At 39.3% G+C, this 22,014-nt stretch overlaps 1 protein-coding gene across 1 annotated transcript in view; it reads left to right on the top strand.

Moving 5' to 3' along the window:
• Positions 1-2,271: 2,271 nt before the first annotated feature.
• LOC103038694 (roundabout homolog 1) overlaps positions 2,272-22,014 on the top strand; it is a 356,100-nt gene continuing 336,357 nt past the window's right edge. Inside the window, exon 1 of the mRNA XM_022681288.2 lies at positions 2,272-2,610. The gene's annotated coding sequence lies outside the window, so the exon portion shown is untranslated. The remainder of the gene's footprint in view (positions 2,611-22,014) is intronic.

The following is a 22,014-nucleotide window of genomic DNA, read 5'->3' as shown; positions in this document are numbered from 1 at the left end:
TTTCTTGAGTGCTTTCTCACCAAAAACGCCTTTTGATTGGATACAACTGATTTTTTTATCAATATTTCAGTTCACAAATCTATATAGTGTTTCTAACCTTGCTTTAAAAAAGTCCACCACCATCTTTTACAGTCTGTAAAAAGCAGAATATGATGGATTTGGACAAGAGCTATATACTCTAGTAATAATTACATTTTGCAAACCTCCCCCCTGTAAAAAGAATGGGACCTTTCATGATTGATAACACCTCCTGACCTGGCCTGTCTTGTCAGGGAGCCACTTGTCCAGCAGTTTGACATTAAGATGCTGGGACACAGGTCAGTTCTGTGGGAGAATTAACTCCAGCTCTCTGACCGATCAGAGGGGTTAGACGGGGATCGTTCTGCTCTCTCAAGCTTGTCCTAAAGCCAGTAAGGAATCTCCTGCCCTGGCTGCTGACCAAAGCAATTGAAGCTTCACAAACTGGCTCTTTGGGCTGGCTTGTGCTTTGGCTTCCTCAGCACTGATTAACTGATTAACTTCACTCTGAGATTTTACTCACTCTCAGACTCTGAACCTTCAAAAAAATCAAAGGTAGTAAAAAAAAGGAGTGAAGCTTCAGACATGTTACTTTTCTCTCCTTAAAAATGTTTCATGGATGGTTCTTTTAAGGAACTACAGTATATTTTTAATTCTCCTACAGTTAAATACAGTAAAATACACTGATCAGCTATAAATGTATTACTATGGACCTGTGCAGGGCGTATATTGTATATTACGCAGCAAATGGACAGTCAGTTCTTGAGGGGTTGAAAGTTATAAGTAGGAAGAATGGAGAAGCATCAGGATACGAGACATTCTGACAAGAGACAACTTGTGATGGATAGATGATAGATGACTGGGTCAGAAACAAAGAACAAAAGGGTAGTAGGAGTTAGTTAGTTATGAGATTTAATCCATATTCCACTCTAAATAAAAATGGTAAATTTCTAGTTACCTTCTGTACAATACAGTGCTTACATTGCTGTACACGACTGCTAATACATTATATGGCTCTGTAAACTTGGTTACATTATTAATTAGCTTTTAATATAAATTAGTTTCGAGATTACTTATGTATTAATGCTTTAGTGTTTACAACACTATTACCTAAAAAAAAGGCTCCATGAAGGACAGCTGGTGGACCAGCCACATCACCAGCAATATTATTATTATTTTGATTATGTACCACGTTCCTGAAGGTTTGTCCCATTTCTTAAAATTGGAGGATTTCAACCACATGAAAAAGGAAAATGGTTATGGGTAAAAATGAGAAACGGGATTGGGCCACAGTGTTCTAGTTTGCAGAATCTACTAAAAGAAGGTTTTCACACTCACACACCTCATCTGGAAGACGCTGGTGTGTGTGCAGGTGGCCAGACTGCTGGGTCTGGGTCAAACAAGAACAATCTGCTGGAGCTGCTGAGTGGAATAGGGGTGCAGAGTGAGGGTCAGTGGCAGACGGGTGGTACGCACCTATAGGAGCTGAGCTGATTGCTATGGTAACAGACACATGCCTCCCTATTGCTCCAGTCTGGAATTGCTGGGGAACATCTTTGGGTGCATAGAGTATTAGAACAGTATCAGAAGATGAGCTAAAACTAATAGACAGTGCTATGAAGTAGATATATCCAATTAAGTAGAAATAGCTCAAAATACAGAAACTAAACTTTAATTTTCATTTTCTGGGTGCCATTCTAAAACAAACAGTTAATGGTCAATTTAAACTTTACCTCATAAATCTGTGCAAAGATGTGTAAAGCTGTCATCAAAGCAAGAGCTGCTAATTTGTTACGTTAAATATAAAACATATTCTGCTTTGTTTAAGACTTTTTTTTTGCAGAAAATGTTTAAATAATGGAAAATAACATTGATTGTAAGGCGTGGTACTGTATACTTTGGCCACTTTATCAGAAACAGCTCATCTCATAGCCCATATAAATCTATAATTTCTTTAAATGCCTTTTATCTGTTTCTCACGTGACTGCTGCAGATGATGGTGTGATGAATCAGAGTTTGGGAGAGATCGATACTGTTTGAACGCAATAAAAACGAAATTGGAGCCTAATCAATAAATCTATGAGTGTATCTTGTCTTGTGACGCACTCAGCTGTAGCCCGCGAGGAGCCTGAGCGCGCGCTGTGCGAGTGAGGGGCTGTAGGACCCGGGGGCGTGGAAGCGCGTGGAGGCGCGTGGAGGTGTGTAAGAGTGTATGTGTGTGTGTGTTGAGTGAGGGCGCGCGCTGAGGTCTCCGGTCCACCTCAGCACTCCGGACTGCTCTCGGTTCAGCGCGCGGCCCGGTTCAACTGGCAACTTTTAAAAAAAAATAAGAAGAAGCAAAAAATTATAAGATAAACTATAAAATAAGATCGTCTGGAAGTGTATGCGCGTGCTCGGGCGCGTCACCGCGTCTGCCTGCAATTTCGCGCGTTTTGCGCCTTTTCAGGAACAGCGCGCGCGCTCTTGCTGCTTGTTAACCGGCACCGGCGCGCGGCTCGTGCGCACCGGTCACTCAAAGGTTAGAGCGCGAGACATGGTGGAGTAGCGGCACTGCAGGAGCAGAGGAGCGCGAGCTGAGCGGAGCGTACAGAGGTGAGTGCGTGGTGCATGCGTGGCGCGCGCGATTCAGCTGCTTCACCTGTGCAGGTAGTGCTGGTGGCGGTGCTCGTACTGGTGATGGTGGTGCTGATGCTGGTGGTGCTGGTGATGCTGGCACGGGTGGTGGGTTTGAATGGACAAGAAATCTGAGGTGCAGGAGCGATTTAATAGAAGTGTTCAGCACGTGCTGAGTAGAGAGATGGAGAGAGGGATGCATGCGGTGATTCTGGTTTACTCTGTTGGATACTGGGAAACACTGGGAGTGCAGTTCAGTTCTTATACAGGAATTCAGGGGTTTATAATCAACTGCAGTGTTTCATTCAGAAGCTCTCCCTCTATCATTTACCTTCTCCATTTCTTCTCTCCATCTTTCTGTCTGTCTTTCTGAAAAACACTGAAAAACAAGAAAAACAAGAAGCAGAAATTTTATATACATTTTAAATAGCTGTAATTTAATTATCTCTCTTCCTCTTACTCTCTCTCTCTCTCTTTTTGAGTCTATCATTCTGTCTTTCTTTCCAACTCTCTCCATCTCTCTTTTTTTAGGTCTTTCTGACAGTTCTTGTTCTGTCTTTCTCTTTCTGTTTTACTCTGTCTCTGTCTCCCTCTCTCCTACATGCTTCTTTCTCTCACTCTACTTTTGTCCCTACTACTGTTTTTTCTTGCTCAGTCTGTTTCTGTCTGTCTATCTCTCCTCTCATACTGTCTTTCTCTCATTCTCTCTGTCTCTCTTTCTCTTTCTGCCTGCCTCTCACTGTCACACTGTCTTTGTGTATGTCTGTCTGTATGTCTTCCTCCCACTGTCTCTCTCAATTTTCCTCTCTATCTCTTTCTTTCTTTTTGTCCTTATCTTTTTCTGTCCCTCTCTCCTACTCTCATTCTGTTGCTCTCCTACTCCTAATCTTGCTATCTTTGTCATTTTGTTCTTTCTGTCTCTTGTCTCCCTCTGTTCTAATTCTCTTTTATCTCACACACGTGCCTCCTTTCTTGCTCTTTCTCTCTTTTTTCTCTTTTTGTCTGCCTCTCACTGTCATACTGACTCTGTGTCTGTAAGTCTGCATCTCTTCCTCTTACCGTCTCACTCATTTCTCCCTCTCTGTCTTTTTGTCTTTCTTTTTCTTTTTTTTATCTCTTTCTGTGAGTCTGTTCTATGTTCTCTCTCTTCTTTCTGTCTCTCTCTTCTTTCTGTCTCTCTCTTCTACTGTCTTTTCTCCTACTCTCACTTTCTGTCTGTCTTTCGCTCTGTTGACCTCCTACTCGATCTTGCTATCTTGTTAGTTCTCTTGCACATGCTTCTCTCTCTCTCTCTCTCTCTCTCTCTCTCTCTGGGTCTCTCATTCTGTCTTTTTTTGCAGCTCTCTCTTTTTTTGTATCTCTCCTACTGTCTTTATTTCTGTCTGTATCTGTCTGTCTCTTTCTGTCAAGAGACAATGTCTCTTCCTCTTACCGTCTCTCTATGACACTCTACCCTCCACTTTCTCTTTTTCTTTTTTGATAACTTCGTTCAGTTTTCATGTTTGCATTTTGCTACATTGATGCTTTTATTTACATAATTTACAGTATATATAAGTATTTACACACTTTCTGCTTACTCCTGTTGTACAGGTTATTTGGCCTCCTCTCATCAGTATGCTAATACCAGGCCTGTTTTATCTAATACATGTGATCAGCATTGATCTTCAATAGTAAAGATATTTGATCAGTATTGATCTTTACTTGCCTACAATTTTGTGTGTGATCTGCTGGAGCTGTTGGAGCTACTGGAGCTGCTGATGCTCTGTGAGTGTGAGGAGAGCTTGTGCACATGGAGGATTATCCGGATCCCCCGGGGAGTGAGAATCAGCCCTGAGAGGAGCTGTCCACTCCACCACTGAAACCCAGCAGCTGAGGGAAAAGCTCATGTATTTAGTAGCAATCGAGTATTTATACATGTGCTGCTATACAGCAGAACCTGCAGTGATACACCAGCAGCTACAGTGTTCAGCAAACGGTTGAACTATAACATCTAATCTGTAGATGTTCATTTAAAATTTAACACTTAACTTAATAAACACTATAAAATCTGTATCTGTTTAATAGTTTCAATTATAATTCAAACCCTGGAAATGCTTTTAGCACCTGTTATTGTTTTGCACTGTAGATGCTCTTTCAATTCTGTAGATACAGGTTGTAGATGTTCATTTAACAGTAAAAATGTTTATTCAGCACTGTATAGAATTTCAACATCATAGATATTTAACACTGTGAATGTTCATTCAAAACTATACATGTTCATTCAACACTGTAGATGTTGATTCAGCACTGCAGCTGTTTAACAGTGTAGATATTTAACCAGCACTGTAGATGTTTAACACTTTAGATGTTAATTCCACACTGTAGATGTCCATATAACACTGTAGGTGTCTATCCAACATTGTTGATGTTTATTAAACACTGTAGATGTTTAACACTGTAGTTGTCTATCCAACATTGTTGATGTTTATTTAACACTGTAGATGTTTAACACTGTAGATATTTAACACTGTAGATGTCAATTCCACACTGTAGATGTCCATATAACACTGTAGATGTTTAACACTGTAGGTGTCTATCCAACTTTGTTGATGTTTATTTAACACTGTAAATGTTTAACACTGTAGGGGTCTATCCAACATTGTTGATGTTTATTTAACACTATAGATGTTAAATACAGTAGAGGTTTATTCAACACTGTAGATGTTTGTTCAACACTGTAGATGTTTAACACTGTATGTGTCTATCCAACATTGTTGATGTTTATTTAACACTATATATTTTTAACACTGTAGATGTTTAACACTGTAGATGCTCATTCCACAATGCAGATGTTTAACATTGTAGCTGTCCTTCCAACACAGTAGATGTTCATTACACACTGTAGATGTTCATATAACATTGTAGATGTTCACTCCACACTGTAGACGTTTAACAGTGTAGCTGTATGTCCAACATTGTAGATGTTTATTCAACATTGTAGATGTTTATTCAACACTGTAGATGTTGAACACTGGAGATGTTCATTCCACAATGTAGATGTTTAACATTGTAGCTGTCCTTTCATCACTGTAGATGTTTATTTAACATTGCAGATGTTTATTCAACACTGTAGATGTTTATCCGAAACTGTAGATGTTCAAACAACGATGTAGATGTTCATTTCACACTATAGACGTTTAACAGTGTAGCTGTCCTTCCAACACTGTAGATGTTTGTTCAACACTGTAGATGTTTAACACTTTAGGTGTCTATACAACATTGTTGATGTTTATTTAACACTGTAGATGTTTAACACTGTAGATGTTTAACACTGTAGGTGTCTATCCAACATTGTTGATGTTTATTTAACACTGTAGATGTTTAACACTGTAGATGTTTAACACTGTAGGTGTCTATCCAACATTGTTGATGTTTATTTAACACTATATATGTTTAACACTGTAGATGTTTAACACTGTAGATGTTATTTCCACACTGTAGATGTTTAACACTGTAGGTGTCTATCCAACATTGTTGATGTTTATTTAACACTATAGATGTTTAACAGAGTAGATGTTTATTTAACACTGTAGATGTTTAACAGAGTAGATGTTCATTCCACAATGCAGATGTTTAACATTGTCCTTCCAACACATTAGATGTTCATTACACACTGTAGATGTTCATATAACATTGTAGATTTTTACTCCCCTCTGTAGACATTTAACAGTCTAGCTGTATGTCCAACATTGTAGATGTTTATTTAACATTGTAGATGTTTATTCAACACTGTAGATGTTGAACACTGGAGATGTTCATTCCACAATGTAGATGTTTAACATTGTAGCTGTCCTTTCATCACTGTAGATGTTTATTTAACATTGCAGATGTTTATTCAACACTGTAGATGTTTATCCGAAACTGTAGATGTTCAACCAACAATGTGGATGTTCATTTCACACTATAGACGTTTAACAGTGTAGCTGTCCTTCCAACACTGTAGATGTTTGTTCAACACTGTACATGTTTAACACTGTAGGTGTCTATCCAACATTGTTGATGTTTATTTAACACTGTAGATGTTTAACACTGTACATGTTTAACACTGTAGGTGTCTATCCAACATTGTTGATGTTTATTTAACACTGTAGATGTTTAACACTGTACATGTTTAACACTGTATGTGTCTATCCAACATTGTTGATGTTTATTTAACACTATATATTTTTAACACTGTAGATGTTTAACACTGTAGATGTTCATTCCACAATGCAGATGTTTAACATTGTAGCTGTCCTTCCAACACATTAGATGTTCATTACACACTGTAGATGTTCATATAACATTGTAGATGTTCACTCCACACTGTAGACGTTTAACAGTGTAGCTGTATGTCCAACATTGTAGATGTTTATTCAACATTGTAGATGTTTATTCAACACTGTAGATGTTAAACACTGGAGATGTTCAATCCACAATGCAGATGTTTAACATTGTAGCTGTCCTTTCATCACTGTAGATGTTTATTTAACACTGCAGATGTTTATTCAACACTGTAGATGTTTATTCAACACTGTAGATGTTTATCCGAAACTGTAGATGTTCAACCAACGATGTAGATGTTCATTTCACACTATAGACGTTTAACAGTGTAGCTGTCCTTTCAACACTGTAGATGTTTGTTCAACACTGTAGATGTTTAACACAGTAGATGCTCATTCAAAACTGTAGATCTTCATTTAACTCTGTAGATGTTTCTTTAACACTGAAGACATTCAATGAACACTGTAGATGTTCAACACTGTAGGTGTTCATTCAGCTATGGAGATTTTTCCACAGGGTATTGGCAGGAGTCTGGGATGCTCCTGGGGGTGGTGGCAGTTTCGTCTCGCGTGACCTGAGGGCTGTGTGTAATGAAATTATGAGAGCGTGATATGTAATTTCAGTTGGTGGACTCTCTTACTTCGATTAGGGGGGAAAGTAATCGTTGTGTGAGCGCTAATGCTGGAGCAGCCATTCATTCAGCAGCAAAATTTAAAAGGTTAAATCCGAAAGTAATGATCTTCTAATGCTATTATGTGTGAACCCTATCACATAATTAAGTGTTATCTAGAATATACAAAATCCACTGCAGCAAACGCTTCCTCTGATTTCTCCTGCTTTCACAGCTCTTAAACCACTCGGAAACATAAAGCCACCATCAGTATTTAGAGCATTAGAGCAGTGCCACTGGAGAACAGCATTGGTTTCTAATTAGATATATACATTCAGTGAAGGGTTTTTAAAGAAACACTGAATTGATCATTTTTTAAGGGAAATAAACATGGTTCTCTCATAGCATTTTTGCCCTTTTTCGTAGGATTTTTTTTTTATTTGTACTTATCATTGAAAAATACACCTCCATAAAAAAAATCACAGGCTCTAATATTTTGTTGGACCGCCTTTAGCTTTGATTGCGGCAGGCATTCGCTGTGGCATTGTTTCGATAAGCTTCTGCAATGTCACAAGATTTATTTCAATCCAGTGTTTTTTTTTAGTTTTTATAATTTTTTTCACCAAGATCTTGCAGCATTGATGATGGTAGAGTCTGACCGCTGCACAAAACAGTGCTTCTCCAGCACATCCCAAAGGTTCTCACTGGAGTTACAGTGCCTTGCAAAAGTATTCGGCCCCCTTGAACTTTTTTTTAACCTTTTGCCACAAAAAAAAAAAATTATTGTAGTTTTTTGTGAAGAATCAACAAAAAGTGGGACACAATCATGAAGTGTAACGAAGTTTATTGGATATTTCAAACCTTTTTTAGAATGTTGTTTACCGCTGTCTCTTTGCTGTGAAGATGCTTGAAGATACCGTAGACATTGCCTTAAGTGTAATACAATTATTTATTACAAAAGACTAAGACAATATCTACAAGGCTTCCTAGGCCAGCCTTGGAGAGAGATGTTGCCAATCTGATGTTCCTGCTCTCTCCCAGTCCACTTTTTGGGGACCCCTTTTATAGATTTGTGGTACACATCTGGAAACACTTAAGCATACATAGCCATACATAGCCATAGACAGTCATAGGCGGAGTCTACAGTACATGCATCAGTGAAAGAGTATAAAGAGAAATAAAAGAGAATATAAAGAAAATACATATGCTGAAAATATACGTCAAGAAATAAAAAACTGAAAAGTGGGGTGTGCAGCATTATTTAGCCCCCTTGCGTTAGTACTTTGTAGCGCCACCTTGTGCTGCGATTACAGTTGCAGGTCGCTTGGGGTTTGTCTCTATCAGTTTTGCACATCGAGAGACTGAAATTTTTGCTCATTCTTCCTTGCAAAATAGCTCGAGCTCAGTGAGGTTGGATGGAGAGCCTTTGATCTCATCTGAGCAGAGCACTTTCCAACACATGCTTGCTGTACAAACAGCACTTCTTATGTCTTTCTCCAACAGTGGCAAAATGTTGAAAAGTTCAAGGGGGCGAATACTTTTACAAGGCACTGTAAGGTCTGGACTCTGTGCTGAACAATCCATGTGTGAAAATGATGATCTCATGCTCCCTGAACCACTCTTTCACAATTCCAGCTCCATGAATGCAACTATGCAATGGCCAGTTGCATTATCAGATCTATCAGATCTGTCCCTGATTAAAAATGCCAGACTATCAACACTCCACCATTACTTAATCTATTCAAACTGCATGTGAATACTCAAGCTGTATGTGATGGATTATCACCAGACACCATTAGGAACCTCTACAACTCCATACTGAGATGTCTTGCATGTTGCAGAGTTACACATGCGTTATATATTCTTCTATAAGTGTTGCAAAATACTGTAAAGTGAAGTATTGGACACTGTGTTTCTGTCTTTCTGTCCACTGTCATTCAGTATATTCAGGTAGTCAGCTGATCTTATACTTTCAGCACATACTGTTGCTGAACCCAGACCTGCAGACCAACTGTAGCCTCAACCCCACATGGAAAGTGGAAACTTTTTTTTTTGGCCAGGCAGTGTAGTAGGATCAAAAAGAACGAAACTTGGTAGGTAGTCGTGCCAGACTGTCATGGATTGAATTAAAGAATTGCGGTGGGTCATTGATGAGTCTGGTTGTCTTGGTAGAGACAACCAATTACTGTATGTGGAGGATTCATTGGTCATCACATGTCCTTTTGGTGCGGGGTGCATTTTGGTATCATGCTAGATTACACGTGGTCTTCAAAACAAAACCTCCCTGAAATCAACTTTTGCAACTTGGGATGTCTGCATTAATGAGGTCCTGCAACCAGTGACTCTACTTTTTCTGAATGCACACTCTGGTGCACTATTCCACTATTCCAACAGGACGATGCTCGTCCACATACTGCTGTCATCTCTAGAGCTTGCCTTGAAGACACAGATACTATGCCATGGCCAGTCTCATCATCAGTCTCATCATCAGATTTTTCTCATCACCTGATTAAAAAAAAGCCAGACTATCAACACGCCACCATTACTGCAAAATCTGAAGGAACTGCATGAGAAATTTTAAGATGCATGCATTAGATGGATTATTATCGGACACCATTAGGAACCTCTACAACTCCATGCCATTCTATAAGTGTCGCAAAATACTGTAAACCAAAGCAGTGGACATTGCGGCCTGTACTTCATTAATATTCCACACAGCCCTCAGCTTCCTCTGCTCTTTAATTCCCCCTGATAAGAGACTGTGTGTGTTTCTGTCTTTCTGTCCTCTTTTTTCCTCTTTGTTAATTTCAGATGTGCGACCTCACTCCATTCAGGCCTTGGCGGTGGCAGATAGAGCAGCAGTTTACACGTCCCCCTTTTATCACGCCACAGTACCTCTAAGGGCCTTGATTTATCTAGTGACAGCTGAAATTGCTTTCTTTAAAGTAAACATGGCTACAGTCCTCACCCCTAAAGCCTTAACAGTTATTTTCAGAGTGCCCTTCACTTTGTTTCCCTGCAATTGTTTGATTAAAGGAGCGAAGTCTACAGTGGACGTGTTGCACACGTATAAACACACATGCATTGCTTTGGGTGTTCTTGGTAAAATTCGATATTTATTATTATCCAAATACACTGCTTGTCAAAGAAAGGGTTGGAAAAATGGGTGCAAGCATAAAGAAGTGTCAGATTTATGCTATTCAGTGCTAATCAGAAAGAAGAGAAAGGCTAACAAATCAGGTCAGGTCATATTAATACATACAGAAATCGTGTGTAAGTGTAAGTATGTAATACCAACGTAATGCTCGGCATTGAGTTGTAGAGGTTCCTAATGGTGTTCTGCATTAATCCATTGACAGGTCCTGCAGATTTTGCTGTAGGGATGGAGTGTTGATAGTACGTCCAATTAGGTTGCGAATATATAATTTCGTGCAATATATAATTTCAGCATCGATATCGCAAGTGTTTTGTGCGATGTCAAATTATGTTGTTGTTTTTTTTTTACTTTTTTTTGCTGCATGATACAAAGAATACATTCACAATGTTCTCATTTCACATGACAATATTTACCAGATTCTAAATATTTTCTACTGCTTCTATTATGTATTTTACTATAATCATTGATGCACAGACTGCATTATTAGCATCATGACACGTTTGATCTTTGAAGCGATGCATCTGGTGATAGGTGCATAGTGTTTGTGTCTCTAAAGGTCTCCTTCTGCTGAAATCCACTTTTTCCTGTTCTTTGTGAAATACTGTAGGTCTCTCTGAGTTGTATATGCACGCTACATATGTCTTCCACTGTCTTCAGTAGTTAGTAAAAGCCTCAGAAATACGAGTTGATCAGAGAGATGTTAGGTGCCTGTGTCAAAAATTGAGTTCATGGCCTCGCCCACCTCGGCTCAGGACCGTCCACAGGCTAACAGCTCTGTTTACATCTCGTGTAAGTAACTATAGGTTTAAATCGGATCTCCGGTTGATTCCGCGTTTTACTGAGACCTTATGTAGCGCTCCTAAACAAGGTTTTAGTGATTTTACCCATGTAACTGAAATAACCTACAAGAGCGCCCTGAGTTCTCTTGGTTTATATAGGTGGAAAATTTATAATTTTACCAATTACTGAAAGAAACGTGTCTATCACAGAAGTTTAAAATGTACAATGGCGGTGCCTCCAATATCTACTAGGGCTAGGTTTAAATTAGTCCTCACTCTCTGAATAACAATGCAAAGAAACAAACACTTTAAAGACAGTATGATATATTATTTACTTACATATGAAGATATGAATATGAGTTAAGCAATTATAAAATATATATAGATATAGATATAGATATATATCAGGTATTTGTATATATTAGCAAGATATAATGTAACAAATATGGTATCAATTCTCAACAAATACAATCAAATAGGTTTTAACCCAGTTTCAGCTCTAAATAAAATAAAATCCTTTTTCTTTAAATAAAATCAGACTTCTCTAATTATACAAATTACTGTAATAAACCTCCAAAAACACTGTACTCAATGGTTATAAACTCAACACTGTAATTTTAACTGTGTAGTGGGCCCACACACACACACACACTCTCTCACACACTCCTAAGCCGGCATCTAACTAACCAAAAGTACTCGTTGCAGGCCTGGAATCGTAGCTAGCGTGCGTGGTGGCCTTAAAACGAAAAGTACACTGGCCACTTCACTCTTTCGAGCAAGAAATAAAAGTGTAAACAGAAGTATTCCACCTTACGTTGTGGTTGAACTCGCTCGGGTGAAAACCCAGTCTCACTCAGTGTCTCCCACTCACTCTCTCTCTGCAGCAGCACAGCGGGCGGGGCTGCTCGGGCGACGGGGGGTTAGCTTGGGGTGGCTAGGCTAACAGTTCAGTCCTCCACGGAGCTTGTGGAGATGCAGGCTGGCCGGACTGGCTAACCGCCAGCGATACTGGTCGAACAGGCAGGATCTTCGGCTTGGTTGGACTCACTAGCGCTTGGTTTCGCCAACCAGACAAGTCCAGCGTCCACGATGCACAGCGTTATCCTGTACTAGGTTAACACACACTCAGTGAACTTAACTTACTCTTGATCAGCAGCGTATTCACAGTTTAGTGTGATATCGGGCAGATAACACAACTGAAATACTACGTTAATGCTCCGTAGTCCACGGAGACAGCTTAGCTAGATAAAACTAGAACTTTATTTCTTTCACACTCCTCCTTACTCTCTCCTTCCCTCTCGCACCCATCCAGCTTCTCCTGCACTCTTTCAGACCCGCCCCCTTTCTCCCAGCAAACCTACACTGCAGAGAGTTATGGGACAAAATAAAGTAAAATAAAAACCAGGTAAATATAACAGTGACTGAACAGAGATTATTCTTTAGAAACAATTACACGAACTATTCAAATAAACATTATTATTATAGCTAGTTATTCACCAGGGTTACACTTAAATATACACTAGGTAAGCACGGTTTGACAAGCTAACACAACTCGACAATGAGCGCCATCGGATTTTATGATATAGAGCCAACTCTGGGGCTTCGACGTGATAGAACTGCCAAAGCACTGAATCACTGAATCAAGTCTGATGTAAAATTTTAGTAGCGTTAGTTTAGCTGAAAAAAAAAAAAAACGTTGTCAATGCCGCGGGGAGGAGGGGGAGTGATCCACGCGGCGGCAGGGAGAGTCTGACGTTAAGCGACCTACACCATTGTAAGCGTTTATATTTGTGCATGAAATCTATCGCAAACACAAATGATAAGAGATATTATTAATATTAATATTTGGTCCCACCCCAATCAGATAAACTGTATCCAGACAGAAAATCACATTTGTTGAGTGTTTGAAACTGTTATTTCAGCACAACCCTAATAAGCACCAACCAACAGCACACATATTGCAGCTAATCCTATTTTTAATCCATCAATACTGCTGTTACGGTGAGGCACAACCCTGATAAACCATTATAGACGATATATTGCCCAGCTCTACGCGCTGCACAATAATAACAATAATACCAGCAGCAGCTGTAAAGTGTCATGCGCCTTTCCTACCAATGACAAGCCGTCACTCATCCGAACACGTGGATATACATGAAGCAATCTCCTCTGATGTGAATACGGAATCGCATTGAATTCCAATAAAATGTGAGTATGCATTATTGATGGCCCTATAACGCGATTTGTTCGTGGCTGGAAGAGGCGAGGCTGTGTAATGATTCCTGTGAAAGCCGCCGACGGAGGATGAGAGTGTTCCTTCTGACTGGTCATTTAATTACACTATTGACTGACACGCACTCCGCTGACGTCTCGGCCCCTCGCTCATGCATATTTCACCACGGAGGTAAACGTTGTTGCCTGTGATTACCCGCCTATGAGATGGGCTGCCATGAGCAATGTGTGATAGCAGAGTCCAGAAACAGCAGGCATTAGAGGAGAGAGAGGAAGAAAAGAAGTGGAATTATTAAAGAAGGAGATAATCACATAGAGCTTTTTGACTGACCTGTCTCAGTCATAATATACTGTGTGTTCCAATGGACTTACTGTACCTATGTTCTGCCATTTAAAGCCACATTATGTAGTATATTTGACTTAAAATGTCAGATTTAGAATCATTGTCCTGCTCTACTCCTGACTTGTAATACAGTGGAATAATGTCTGTATATGCTATATATGATGAATCCTGCACTATGTAACTTTGGGGAAGCAGGGAAAAGAACATTAACAACAACAACTGCACAGTACTAAGTAAACAAGTTGTATTCTGAACAAGTATGCTTGTCCAGATATGCATGTGTAAAGTGTGTCCTTCCACACAAGAGCAAGAAATATCAACACTGCTTTAAGTGCGTTCCTTTGTAACTGCTACCCAGTTAAACAAGCCTAACAGGGCATTAGCTAAAAATCATTCATTTTAACCCATAGACTGTATGTAGCTGGACAGAGCATCGTCTCTCAAAAGTGAAGCCACCACAGGTCGGGCGCCCCCTGCTGTTCGGTTTCAGAAAGCTGTGTAACCCCACCCATTCCCAAAGGTTTCAATGGCAAAACAGACAACTTTCAATCACGTTTTTTTCTAATATGCTGTAATTCTACCTCCATTATTTAAATGCAACAGCTAGTGTAACCTCTGCTTATATTGTCAAATTTTTATATCCCCACAGAACTCGTTTTTTTAAAAGTTATTCAGCTCTATTCAAAAAAGGTGTGGTTATTGTAAAAGGGCTGGTTAGGGCGGGACCAATAACAGACCGTCAGCTCTGCTCCGGTCTGCAGCCTGTGACCGCGAGGCAGCCCTCAGGGGCGGGGTTATTTAAATGAGTAGGCTGTCTCTCAACGTCTTTCTCCCTCCTCTGGTCTCTACTGTGCAGACTCGGGTATTAGGATCACAAACATGGCGGAAGATTTTGGCTTCATTTTCATTGAATGAATGGGAACGGCGACACGGCGTCCATCTTTTTTTACAGTCTCTGATTTAACCCAAGAGAACAGTTTATGGCAAGATACAATATGTTAAATACTCACATTAAACCAGTACAATGTTTGTATGGGGTTGTTACATATTGCTGAGCTTCCAGTTTAAAATGCTCTACTATCAAGCATTAACAGCTGTGCTGAACTTGAATTCAATTTCTTTCCCCTTTTAATAAAGTGTTTGAGAGCATCATTTGTAAAGTTGTAAATAGGTAGAGTTGGTATACAGTGAATAGCCCTATTTGAGTTCTAATCCATATTATATTCTAATCCAAGAACTACTTAACTAACTAAAGAAAAAATACTTGATGAAGATTAGTCAATCTGGAGTATTTGAAGAACTTTGAAAGTATTCTCAAGTGCAGTCACAAAGACCGTCACAAATGTTATGATGAAACTGGCTCTCATCAGGACCGTCCCAGGAAACAAAGACCAAGAGTTCCTCTGTTGCACAGGATAAGTTCATCAGAGTTACCAGCCTCAGAAACCGCAAGTTAACAGCAAACCAGATAAGAGCTACTAAATGCTTCTTCACAGAGTATTTTAGTTTGTTTAACACCTTTAAGTTAATACATGATTCATTATGTGTTCCTTCATAGTGTGGATGACTTCAGTATTCATTTACAATATAGAAAATAAATAATAAAAACAGTGAATTGGAATGTGTGTCCAAACTTTAGCACGTTGGCGGTCGTCTGGAGGGACTTTTGGAGGAGCACCACGTGCACCACAATCAGTGTGGCGGCTATTCCGAGCACAAGTGTCACAAGCAGCAGCGTGCAGTGTGCCACGATCAGGAAACAATGGGCAGAGGAGGGGCAGATTATGTCAGAAGTTGGGCTCAAATTTAGTGGTGTAATTAATTTGCATAAAAAAAGAAATGCGTTACGGATTTCAAATTAATCAGGCGCATTAACTCTTTAACATAGACAGCCCTAAAATTTTTACGTCACAGACTGTGTATAGCTGGACAGAGCATCGTCTTTTAAAAGGTTTCAATGGCAAATCAGACAATTTTCAATCACATTTTTTTTCCAATATACTGTAATTCTACCTCCATTATTTAAATGCAGCAGCTAGTGTAACCTCTGCTTATATTGTCAAATTTTTATTTCACCACAGAACTCGTTTTTTTTTTTAACGTTATTCAGCTCTATTCAAAAAGGTGTGGTTACTGTAAAAGGGCTGGGTTACACCTAGCCGGGGTGGGACCAATGACTGTATGGGTGGGACCATAGACTGTGTGTAGCTCTGTAGAGGCAGCCCTCAGGGGCGGGGTTATTTAAATGAGTAGGCTGTCTCTCCACAGTCTTTCTCCCTCCTCTGGTCTCTACTGCGCAGACTCGGGTTTCAGGATCGCCAACATGGAGGAAGATTTTGGCTTCATTTTCAATGAATGAATGGAAACGGCGACACAGCATCCATCTTTTTTACAGTCTCTGTTTCACATCATATTACTGTGAAAGACTCGTCTCAGTGATTGTTTCTTAATGATCTCAGTAGCTAAATTATGATGCAGAGACTTTGATTTTGAAAATTTGATGGAGTTCTCATATCAGTGTTCTTCAAAAAGTGTCTCCAACCACTCGACCACAGCTATGAAACTCGGCCTGTGTGAGCAGTTCAATTAGGCTAAAGTTAGGCTGCGGGAAACACAGAGTTTAACTCCAGAGGAATGTACTCTCTGTTATCAATTATGCAGAAACGCTGTCCAGTATGCGTGACTCATTTTCAGCTGGAGCAGGACAGAGCCGGCACCGTCTCCTGACTCGCCAATTAGACAGGGGAGAGCAGAGCGACTGACACTGAAGTGAAGGGGCAGAGGGTTTCTAGAAGATCATTAGAGCATGGAGAAATGTTAGATATTTAACTTTTTTTAGTTCTGAAACTCTTTTCACATTAAACTTCAGTAGAGACACTGAGAACTTCATGTACTTTACTGGAACCAGTTTCTGTGTTGTGAGATTAAACACCATGCAAAAACACAAAACTATAATCTGTTATAATATGCAAAAGCTTAATAGAGTCTACCCAACTATAAACTGTAAAAACCCAAACAAAGTGAAAGAGAAATGTATTGATTGCATTCTATATGCAATCAATACATTTCTCTTTCACTTTGTTTGGGTAGAATTTACCCCATATTTTGAGCACAAACACAAACAATCAAATAATTTATATGTGCAAATGGGCTTATTGACCGCTAACTCATCATTAGTCTAAAGTCTTGTATACCAGGGTTACCTGGCCCTGAGTATTCAGTTATATTTCCTATTTTATATTAATGGTTTACTGACTGACTGACTGTTGTAGGCAATAAGAACAAGTTACTGTTTTCTTTACTGCAAAGTGAAAAGTGATTTAATGCTGGCCGAGAACTGCCGTTGAAATTACAGTAAAATTAGCAAATTTGTCTCTGCTGCCAGTATTTTACTGTTACTTTACAGTGGAATCATTTACAGTGTATGGCTATCTATAATTGTATAGTATGTACTTCATTGTCAACTGAAGAATCATTACAGCATTATTTATTATTATTTTTTTGTTTTTGAATGTATTATTTTTTGTCGAATTCTATTCTAAAAAATTATTAATTACTTAATCAGTAATATTCTGCACTTAATTTACTAGAATTACAGTTGCTAGTATTACTATTCTTATTATAAAGTAGAATAAAGAGATTTTTACAAAGAGCCCTTTGTAGTTCATTTTTATTTTAAGAGTTAAGGTGGAGCTGTGAAAAAGGGGTTTCTGATAATGTGGCCAGTGAGTGTATATCAATAATCCAAGCAAAATAGAATGTGAGAAAGAATGAGCTGGTGTACATATATGTGTGTGTGTGTGTGTGTGTGTGAGTGTGAGAGAGAGATAGAGAGAGATAGAGAGAGAGAGAGAGTGCCTTCGCTCTCTTAATCCCTCTGGTATATTTTAAGCAGTTGTGGAACATTTCCCTGGAGAGGGGGCTGGATCTCATGTGCTCATGTCTCTGAGGTTTTGGCTCAGAGTGTTTCTCACATTCTTACCAGCAAAATGCTTCTACATGCTGAAATTGCTGAGCACTGCTTGTCTATTGAGATTACCTACTGTATTGTGGCTGATGTGTATATAGTTTCTTAATAAGTTTCTCTGATTTTGCTATATATATGTTTATAAAAAATGAATATTGTTGTTTTATTCTACAAACTACGGACAACATTTCTCCCAAATTCCAAATAAAAATATTGTCATTTAGAGCATTTATTTGCAGAAAATGTTTAAAGAAACGGCTTTGAAACGGTTTTCAGATCTCAAATAATGCAAAGGAAACAAGTTTATATTATTAAATTTTTTTATTATTATTAAAAGTTCAGAAAATATTTGGTTGAATAATCCTGCTTTTTAATCACAGTTTCCATGCATCTTGGCATGTTCTCCTCCACCAGTCTTACACACTGCTTTTGGGTAACCTAAAATTCAAGCAGTTCAGCTTGGTTTGATGGCTTGTGATCATCCAGGTTTAGGTTGATGCCTGTGTGAAACCAAACCAAACAGAGGGAGAAACACTCCAAATTTATAAAACTCATCAGCGGTTCCTGACCGTAGAAACCAACTACAGGTGTGAAAATGTTCTTTTTATACTTATATAAAGTTACAATGTTAATATTGCACCCTGTGTATCTAATAACTGGTTTGGGTGGCAGTAATCAGCTTCTGGTACATTTGTCATGAAATGGATGAACAGTAAGGATTTTCATTTTGTACTAAGTAGCAAAAAAGCAGAAAATGAAATAAATGTGTCAATTAATTGTTTTGTGTGTTTAATATTAATCTACACTGTAGAAAATAAATGAGACTGAATGAGAAGGTGTGTCCAAACGTGGTATATAAATAAATAAAGCCTCTGTATTTTCCAGAAGGGAATATATTGTATTTGTTGTATAATGAAGAGTTCTGCTCCAGCTTTGTTTTTAGAGAGGCAGTGAGGTTGTCAGTTGTCAATATTCCGAATCAAAGCAAATTGTTTTGGGCGCACAGCTGCGCTTGAACGTAATTAGAGAAACGCTGACACAGGCTGGATTCTCTGGCCGCGCTCGCGCTGCTGTCAGTCAGTCATTGTCTCTGTGCTTTTGTGCAGGTGGGACAGAAAAGGGATTGTTCCTAATCAACCACGCCGCCTCTCCAGTCAATAGCACCTTTCTGCCAGGTGCTCCCCTCAGCTCGTCCATCACTGCGTTTGTACACATGTTCCCCCGGATGGATGTACGGGGTAATGGCCTGTGTCCGATGGATGGACTCTGGTCACTTTATGGCCAAAAGAAATAAGTTGTAATTCATGGCCTCAAAAAAAATAAAATAAAATCCCAGCTCGCCCTAAGGCCATCAATGCTGGTGGACATCCATCGTGAAGATCCTTCCTTATCGCCGGCGCGGTCACTCTCGCGGTGTCGGCCGCTCGCCGAGCCATTTTGCCCTTAATGTCTGGTAATGACAGCTACGCCTTTTATTTCCCCCACTGTTGATTGAGTGCCCTTTTATTGAATTTCCATTGAAGTGATCGTTTCTTCAAACCGTCCCCTCGTATTTAATTTCACACCAGAGAGACACTTTCTGCACTGCTGGCCATGGAGCCACTGACGAATAGACTCTCACTGCATCCCACTGCAGACAGCACCGCTCACACACCAACCCACCTGGAAAGATGCCCACTGTGGAGAAGATAGAGCATTAGAACACTGACACTTTCTGAAGTTACTGAATTATTTCTTTAAAAAAGGCCACAGTTACGGCCACAGTTCTTTATTTGTTTGAGGCAACTTCATGCTTAAAGTACAAGAATATTCAGAACTCTAAATAAAAATATATTGTCATTTAGAGCATTTATTTGCAGACAATGCTGAAAGAAATGGCTTAAATAAACATAAAAAATGCAGAGCTTTCTGACTTCAAATAATGCAAAAAAAAAAACAAGTTCATATTCGTAAAGGTTTAAGAGTTCAGAAATCAGTGATTTGCGGAATAACCCTGGTTTTTAATCACAGTTTTCATGCATCTTGGCATGTTCTCCTCCACCAGTCTTTCACACTGCTTTTGGATAAAAAGGACACAGTTATAGCCACAGTTCTTTATTTGTTTGAGGCAACTTCATGCTTAAAGTACAAGAATAGTCAAAACTCTCCCCACTTCTGAACCATAAACTGAAACCATCAAATTTACTCTATAGATGACTTTTAAAGAATTCAGTTAATAATTCAGTTCAGGTCAATTCAAAGTCAGTTTGATTAAAGTGCATTAGTATAGGACACTTTTACAGTAGAAATTGAGCGTGTTTAAATGAACAATAGTAACTAGATCTTTATCTGATTTTCTAAATAACGTGAAGTCTGATTTCTCTTTCAACATCTGTTCACATTTTATTCAGTGCATTTAAAATCTATTTATATTTGTTCATTATAATCTAATCTAATCTAATCTACGTGTGTTTATCACAACTGCCTTTTTACTTTTCAATTTAGTCAAAACCAAAATAGAGCCGATATTTGGTCCAACCAAAAGAGCTGATCTTGGTCTGGATAAACTATTTGGACGTTAGGTTATTGTCACCCAGTAAACAATAGAAGAAGAAAAAGAACCACTTTGTGCATAATAAGTGATGCTGGTGATTCCTATATCTACAGTAACTGTAGGTTACCCATCATTAATGAACAGAAATAAATTTTACGGTAAAATGTTACACTCATTCTGGCAACGTTGCTGATATTGTGAAAATTCAACCCCACATCATTTACTTACTTATATCCAGGTGGCATTTTTTTGCCAGGCTGTGTATATACACTATATACAATGAAATTGAAACACCTGGTTTTAGACCACAATAATTTATTGTGGTGACGGACAGTTCTGGTGGAAACAGGAGAGTTGAGGTGCACATTGAATTCTGCCGTGATTTGAGCAGCCGTGGTTTTATGTTTTTTGGATACAATCCGTGTTTGCACCCAAACATCCCTTTCAGACAGCTTCCTCTTACAGCGTCCACAGTTAATCCTGTTGGATGTGCTTCTTTCTTCTTGGTGGTATGCTGACATTACCCTGGATACCGTGGCTCTTGATATATCACAAAGACTTGCCGTCTTGGTCACAGATGCGGCAGCAAGACGTGCACCAACAATTTGTCCTCTTTTGAACTCTGGTATGTCACCCATAATGCTGTGTGCATTGCAATATTTTGAGCAGAACTGTGCTCTTACCCTGCTAATTTAATCTTCACACTCTGCTCTTACTGGTGCAATGTGCAATTAATGAAGATTGGCCACCAGGCTGCTCCAATTTAGCCATGAAACCTCCCACACTAAAATGACAGGTGTTTTTTGTTTCAGTTTTATTGTCCAACCCCAGTACTTTTTTATTTCTGCATTTGGTCAAATTATTAATTTGGTTGAGTTTTGGTTTTGACCATAAAACATTTATTTTGGTGCATCCCTAGTACGCAGTTTTGCAGTCATACTGGATACATACAGACAATGAATGAGTAAACCGATGTCATGGCATTGCACTCGTTTGCCCACAATGCAGTAGGAGGTCAAAGATCAGTGCTGTGCAGCGTGAGCCAGACGTCATTAGTTAGCCCGGCTAGCGGAGGCCCGTTTGGCCTGGCCGCGGTTGTCCATCATGCTCTCCAGCAGGCTCCTGCGCTCTCTCTGTCTCTCTGATAGTTCTCATAACTGCTGTCATGCTCTATCAGTTCCTCTAATGTCACCGGAGCGTCTGTGGGCCGTGCAGCCATCTATCTCCGCGACTGTCACACACCGTTAAACGCTATTATTCACTGGCGGAGAGCGCGGAACTGTCTGTGAGACTAAGCAGAGTGCCTTTCACACCGCGGTGCTTTCACCTGGTAAGCCAATGTTTTTTGTCGGAACAAATCCCTCGTAGATTTTTAACGTTGTTTTACTTTGGTTTTATTCGCTCTCTCCAAGGTTCCTCTTTGAGTTCAGCTTCACTTACTGTACACTGAAGTGAAGCTT

This window comes from Astyanax mexicanus, chromosome 20, assembly GCF_023375975.1.
Source record: "Astyanax mexicanus isolate ESR-SI-001 chromosome 20, AstMex3_surface, whole genome shotgun sequence".
Lineage (NCBI taxonomy): Eukaryota > Metazoa > Chordata > Actinopteri > Characiformes > Acestrorhamphidae > Astyanax > Astyanax mexicanus.
This window is presented reverse-complemented; position numbering and strand designations above follow the sequence as displayed.